Source organism: Geospiza fortis, unplaced genomic scaffold (genome assembly GCF_000277835.1).
Source record: "Geospiza fortis unplaced genomic scaffold, GeoFor_1.0 scaffold659, whole genome shotgun sequence".
Lineage (NCBI taxonomy): Eukaryota > Metazoa > Chordata > Aves > Passeriformes > Thraupidae > Geospiza > Geospiza fortis.
The window spans coordinates 279,375-287,250 of record NW_005054530.1 but is presented as its reverse complement, the minus strand read 5'-3'; positions in this window follow the sequence as shown (position 1 = coordinate 287,250).

The following is a 7,876-nucleotide window of genomic DNA, read 5'->3' as shown; positions in this document are numbered from 1 at the left end:
CTCAGGCTGAAAGCAGTAATCCAAGCTCATAGGAAACTCAAACCACTCAACAGATCTCCATTTTCACATTGGGATATTAAATTAGGGGATTACTTGTTGTTAAAATGCTTTGATTGGTAATTACAGCCATAATGCTCTAGGAGAATAAAAATCTCTGGGGCCCTTTCTTACTCTCACATTTTGGGCTTTTCGCCTCTCAAAGCCCCACCCTCCAAATAACATCATTTCACTGGCACAAACAAGCTGCAGAAGAGGCAAACTGGCAGGAGTGGGGTTGATTTCTGTGCCTTTGCTCATTTACAGCAGGGATAAACCACTTCTGCCCTCAGGATGGAGCTTTGTGGTCACCTTGCTTCAGCGAGCAGGATGCTGCAGCCCAGGGCATTATCTCTGGGAAACAGAGAGGAATAGGAATTAAATCAGCTGGAGACACATCAGCACATTGCTCCCACCACTTCTCCTTCATTCAGGAAGTTTTGGTTCCCCTTTGTGTGTGAAGATCCAGCTCTGAACCCACGTTTCTGCCACACCCACCCCTTGGAACACGCCAGGCCACGCACAGAATGGGCAAAAAAGCGCTGAAATTGGCTTATGCCACACTTTCAGCTCTGTGGCCAGTTTCACTTCCTTCCTGGCCTTGGCAGAGGATGGGTAACTCCAAGATCTCCATGGCTGGTGACCTCTAAGGCCACACATTCCTCTCCTTCTGTCTGCATCAAGGAGCTCCCTCCTCATCCAGGTCCAGCCTCCCTTCAAAGGAGATTTCCTAGGAGCTTCCTCTCTGTTCCCTTTAAAGGCACCCAGTGTCAGGGAAGACTTGACAGAGACACCTTTTGTTTGGCAAAGGCGCTGGGAAAAGGGAATCCGTGTAGGATTTTTACATTTATTCTTCACCATGAATGGCACAGAGAAGCTGTGCCTGCCCCTGGATCCCTGGCAGTGTCCCAGGCCAGCCATGCTGGAGCAATTTGGTTTAGTGGAAGGTGCCCCTGCTCATGGGAGGGAGTGGAGCTGGATGAGCTTTAAGGTCTTTTCCACAAACCATTTTGTGATTCCATGATCTGAGGCTGCATCCAGATCCCAAGGTTTGCAATTCCCCTTGGCAGAACAAGAGCCAAGCTCCCAGGCTCCACAGCTGGCAGTGTGTGAGGTTGGAAAGGGCTTTTCTTCAGCTGCTTCTTCCCTGCCCCCCTGGCTGAGGGAAGAGAGGTGGAAAAGGGATTTTTAAGGCTGGCCAGGGTGAATGGAGGTGCCTGCATGAGAAAGCACCCGGAGGAACTCAGTGCCAGGGTGGAGGGGATGGCTGGTGCTGATAAGCAGGGCTGGATTGGGATGTGGCCAGTGAGGAGCACAGGGAAGGAGCCATCCCTGTGCAGCCCAGCAGCTGGGGGCTGATACAGTCCCCGTGCAGCTGAGCCCCAGGGAGAGCAGGGCTCTGATAAGGGCAGGGAGCAGCCAGGTGCTGGCATCTCCATCCTCCTCCCGCCCTGGAGGCCAGCCAGCTCTTCCCACAGCATTCCTGACCCACACACCTCTGCTCTGGATGTGCCCTGTCCTTCCTGACATCCACCATGGATGCAGAAAGCAATCCAGCAATCCCTTTCCCTCTGCTGCTGTAAATGAGGAGGAGGAGGGCTCCCCACATTTTCTCCAGCCACACAACAGCCTTGAGCCCTGTGAAACTCCTGGTCCCCAAAACTGCTCTCAGACACATCTTTGCAGAAAATGAACTCCCTTCAGGTGGTTATTCACTCTCTGTCCAAGACAGAATTTTTCTCAGCTGCCCTGGAGGGATCATAGAGTCACCAAATGGGTCGTACTGGAAGAGACCTCAGAAATATAAAATTTCTAAGGTTGGGCAGGACTTGCAAGACCACAAGTCCAGCCATTACCCAGCACCTCCATTTTCACCTTTAAACCACATCCCCAAGTGCCACATCTACACATTTGTGAACACTGCCAGCCACCCAGGGGCAGCCACAGCTTCTCTGGGCACCCTGTGCCAGGGCCTGCCCACCCTCACAGGGAACAATTCCTTCCCCATGTCCCATCCCTGTCCTCTGGCAGTGGGAAGCCATTCCTCATGTCCCATCTCTACAAGTCTTGTCCAAAGTCCCTCTGGAGCACCCTTGGAGCCCCTTTAGGCACTGGAAGGGGCTCTAAAGTCTCCCTGGAGCCTTCTCCTCTCCAGGCTGAAGACTGAGGAGACCTTACAGGAGATCCAGTGGAAGCACCCAGGATACTCAGCCCCCCATCTGCTGCCCTCCACACGACTCCATCCACGTGCAGATAAAAATACCCCAGTGGGAGCAGGCAGGGATGGCCCTGGCTGGGGACAGATAATGCTGGGATCACAGCAATGTGCCCTGGCCAGTTTTGGGTTACACATTAACAAGAGAAGGGGGAGAGAAATGGCGAAGCTGACGCACAACCAGGCAGGGAATTTAGAGCAGGACTGCCCACTGGACAGCCTCATCCTGACGTGCTGCTGGCAGCAGCAGCTCTCTGGAACCTGGACACACTGAGACTTTTGGGGTCAGAGCCATCTCCAAAGGGCCAGAGCCAATTTGCAGGAGGATTTGTCAGTCTGGCAAACTTGTACTCCCAAGGAAAGTGTGGGAAATCAAATGGGGACTGTGAGAAAGATGGGGACAAACTCTTAAGCAAGGCCTGTTGTGATATTTTAAACTAAAAGAGAGGAGATTTAGTTTAGATACAAGGTAGAAGTTTTTATAATAAGGGTGGGGAGGTTCTGTCACAGGGTGCTCAGAGAAGCTGCCCCTGGATCCCTGGAAGTATCCAAGGCAGGTTGGATGGGGCTTTATATCAGCAGTTTTATATCATCACATCCACTTCAAAGCACCAAGAAGCACCTGGATAGCCTTGGAAACACAGCCACGCTGGGATGGGACAAAGGGCAGACACTGAGTCCTGCTCCAGATGTGTTCACATCTGGTCACATGCAACCAGAGAAAGAGCAGGAAAGCTGCCAGTTCCTGGAGGAAGACAAACCCCATAAAGCTGCCAAGCGTCCCTGCTCAGAGATATTTACACTTGCAACGTGTTCTCATGGAAATTAATCCCAGGCTCACCCCTGCAGGTATGGTAAACACGAGGAGTGAGGAATGGGGAGAGGCCAGGACAGCAGGGAGAGGGGAACAAAGCTGGCTGGGTGTACCAGCCTTCCCCGAAATGCGGTGGAACAGGCCCAAGCAGGGCCTGGCAGGGCTGCTCGGGCTCCCTGCCAGCCTGGCCAGACCTCCAGCCCCCCGCAGCCATCCTGGCTGCCCAACGAGTCCTCCCAGCCCACTGGGACCTGGAGGAGGCTGGTTCCATCCCCTGGGCTCCCCGACAGCTCCCTCTGGGTTTCCTCAGCCCATTGAATGAAGCAAGCCCCAAGAAGCAAGGAATTCTGTGCATGGGGGGAAATGCATCGTGCCCTGTGAAACTTCTTTTCCCCCATCCGTAGAATTCCTGCATGCTTTATGAATCTTGTCCTCCCCAACCCATGTGTTTTCTTTCCTCTTTTTCTTTATGCTTTAATACTTCTTTATGTTTTTCTTTCCTGGCAAAGGGCAGTGAGCAATGCCAGCCTCTGAGCTGTCACCTGTCCCCTGGCTGTAGGATCGGTGTGATCCGCATCCCCATGGCACCCCCACGTGGGGAAAGCCTGGAGGCTCCGGCCCCAGCCTGACGTTCTCCTGTCCATGGAGGGAAGGAGGGAAGGAAGGCTGGAATCACCTCGTTCAGTGCCACCATGAGCGTTGAAGGCCCTGAAGAAACATTCAAAACAGAACTGTGGATGTCAGATAACGTCAAACTCATTTTCTGGCTTTGCCTGCTCCTTGGAGTGATTGGAAACATTATGGTTAATTGTTCCAGATAATTTTGTCCTTTCTTTATTTTTTATTTCTTATACTTTTATTCACTTTTTCCTTTTTTTCCCATTATTTTATTCTTATCTAGATGTGATCTTAAATGAATTTTCCAATGTAAATGAATTTGATTCTATGTGTGTGTGTGTGTGTCTCTCCCAATCATTATATGCATTAAGCTTTTTCTTACTTATATATCAATTTAAATATAAAATAAATTCTTATACATTCATATATATCCACACAGAACACAAAATAAATATTCCTATACAAGACAGCTGGGGAGGGACTTTGGACAAGGAATTGAGGAGAGGACAAGGGGGAATATCTTCCCACTGATCGAGGAAATTGATGGGATATTGGGAAGGAATTCCTGGCTGTGAGCATGGGGAGGACCTGGCACAGGGTGCCCAGAGAAGTTGTGGATCCCTGGAAGTGTCCAAGGCCAGGCTGGACACCGGGGCTTGGAGCAGCCTGGGCTAGCGGAAGGTGTCCCTGCCATGGCAGGAATGAGATATTTTTCAGATTCCTCCATCTCTAAACCATTCTGGGATTCTATGACATTCCTAAACATCCATATTTGCTACAATTAAACATCACACATTCCATATTAAAAGCTGACTTCCCCGGAGGAAGCTGCTGTGCTGTCAGCCCCCTCCGTGCACGGTCTCTACTGGCGAGCAAACCCTTCTGCCAGGAGCATCGCTGTGAGGCAGTGGGCAAAATCCGTGGTACCAGGGAGCAAACCCTTCTGCCAGGAGCATCGCTGTGAGGCAGTGGGCAAAATCCGTGGTACCAGGGAGCAAACCCTTCTGCCAGGAGCACTCCTGTGAGCCCAGTGGGAAAAATCCACAATATCAGGGAGCAAACCCTTCTGCCAGGAGCACTCCTGTGAGCCCAGCAGGCAAAATCCATGGCTGCAGAAGCCGCTGTGCCAAGGCTCCGGCAGCCGGAGCTGCCTGCTGCGTTAATCACGGGCCCAGTGCGGGTTCCAGCTCGCTGGATTCCGCTCGGAAGCGCGTCCTGGCAGCCAAGAACCCTCCAAGACATCGTGGTTTTGTGCTTGAAAAGGTTTAAACCCCTGCAGGGATTAAATTCAGGTGTGAAGAATGAACAGGCAGCAGCTGCTTGGGAGCCGCCATCCAACGCGTTGCCTTCGCCTGAGGATGGGAATCAAGGGGGCTCTGCTCCCTAAAGTTCCTCTCCAAATTTTGCTTTTATGGCTAAATTCTTCTTTATTTTTTTTTCTTCTGGATGAGGGAATAAGCTGCTGTTTTCAGCTGTGGGTTGTCACCATCAGCTGGAATTTGGCTCTTGGGGTTTCCAGCCTTGATGTCTCATCTCTGTTGGGGTTCCCTGAGAGGTGTGTATTGCTCTGGGGCTGTATTCTGCACCCTCCTTCATACAAAATGAATTAAAGTGAAATGAAATCAAATAGAATGAAATGAAATGAAATAAAATGAAATAGAATTAAATAGAATGAAATAAAAAATGAAATTAAATAAAACAAAAATTAAATTAAATTAAATTAAACAAGCTAAAATAGAGGTCAATAAAATATAAAATAATAACTGGTCTAGTGGAAGGTATTTCTGCCCATGGCAGGGGATGCAACTGAATGATCCATAAGAGTCCCTTTCAACCCAAACCATTCTGGAATTCCATGAGACTCAACTGCCTTCAGGTCCTGCAATCAGAAAGGAGAAATCAAGGGATAAAGGCTCAGCATAAGCTGAACTACAATTATGCTGTGAAAACAAGTATTTTGATAAAAATATACAACACTTAGACACTTATACTATTGACTTCTTGATAATCTTTATTTCACATCCTTTTTCTCCCCTATTATCAGCACTATTATTAAGATGTGGAAGAGCCATGGGCAGCTACAAGAGGCAGCTCCATCAGGATTTATCATCCCAGATGCAAAACCCTCCAGGATTCACGTCGAACCTGCAGCACTCCAGGAGTCAGGCTTCAGGGAATCTCTGGTCAAACAGATAAACCATAATTATTCATGGAAGAATACAAGCAAATAGTGGGAAAACAACTGCATCATAAGGGAGGATGATACATCTGCCTGTAGGCCTGGTGCCTAAAATGCTTCTCAGTCCTGCATGCAGAAGTCTGGGCACGATTTTTTAAAAAACCTGGGCTAGTGGAAGGGGCCCTTGCCCATGGCAGAGGGGGGGAACTGGATGAGCTTTAAGGTCCCTTTCAGCCCAAACCATTCCATGATTCCATGAAAGGCTACACATGCAGATCCCATCCCCTTGCAGCCCTAACAGAGAGATGAAATATTTTCTCACAGCATCTGCTGCTGCACCAGGTCTCGCTAATAATTTCCAACTTCCCAGGGAGAAAGAGTTAAGACTAATTAGCAGCACTAAATAAACTAGTAGCTGGAGGGGAAAGCAGAATTGAAGTTGCATTTTAGTTTTAAAGGTGGTTAAAGCATCTTTAAAGGCGAGGGGTCACTTTCTGGGAGCTGGAGCAGAGCAGCTCATCAATAATGAAGGAGCCGGCGATGGAGCAGCGGCAACACCGCTGGAGCACTTGGGAAAATGCAATTATGGGAATTGCCTGATGCTCTGCAAACTGCCCTGGTAATTTGCTTAAGGGAAGCAGCCAAATGCACGTTAATATTTCAAAGATTTTGTTGCAGCAGAACTAATAAGCAAAGGCCAGGAATTTATTTCAGTGCTGGGGATGGGGGTTAAAACCCCAAAAGTGCTTCTGATCAGAGGTGTTTAATTCACACCCAGTGAAACATGACAGGGCTGGGAGCATCACTTCTGCCTCCTGGGCTCCCTGCATCTGCAATGCTCAAGAGTTCAGCTTTGTTGTGTTTTCCTTTGGTTAAACCAACCCCGTGCAAAGGCTCATGTCCAGATGCTCTGCTCTCCATGTGCTGCCCTTGGGATGCACCAGGAGATTCTCCATCAAGGGACTCTCCAGCTGCTGTCAGGGGGTGATGCTCCCTCATGGGCTTCAGCTCAAGTCCAGCTCTTGCTGCCCAGATTTGTTAGGGCAGCCTGGAAAGTGCTGGGGGGAAGGGGATGGCTGCTTTGTGTCATGGAGCATCGCTGAGTGCCACCAGCTGTGTCCCGCACCCCAATTCCAGCGTGTGGATCCTGCACTGGATTGTGCAGGGAGGGCACTGCACTCCTCTGGACACCCCAACAGCATCCCAACCTGTCCCTGTGCACCCCCCTTCACTGCCCCATGCACATCCTGCACCCCCTCTGGGCAAAGCCCTTCACCTCTGTGCACCCCATTCTGCAAACCAGAAACCCTTCGTGTATCCCCTTATGTTAAACCCCAAATCCTTCATGTACCCCCCTGTGCAAAGCCCAAATCCTTCACATTCCCCCTTGTGCAAACCCCAAGCCTTCCACATGCACCCCCTACACAGCCCTGCACACTCATTCTACACCCCATACACACCCCCATTGTGCACACCCATACACCTCCCATAACTCGCCTTACACATCCCATTGTGCACACCCCACACACATCCCATTGTGCACACCCTTGCACACCCCATAATCCCCCTTACACATCCCATTGTGCAGACCCGCGCACACCCCACACACATCCCATTGTGCAGACCCGTGCACACCCCATACACATCCCATTGTGCACACCCCATAACCCCCTTACACATCCCATTGTGCACACTCATGCACACCCCATAATCCCCCTTACACATCCCATTGTGCAGACCCGTGCACACCCCATACACATCCCATTGTGCACACCCTTGCACACCCCATAATCCCCCTTACACATCCCATTGTGCAGACCCGTGCACACCCCATACACATCCCATTGTGCACACCCCATAACCCCCTTACACATCCCATTGTGCACACTCATGCACACCCCATAGACATCCCATTGTGCACACCCTCGCACACCCTAAAGCCCCCCATTGTGTCCCCACTGTGCCCCCATTGTGCCCCCCATTGTGTCCCCATTGTGTCCCCATTGCGCCCCCT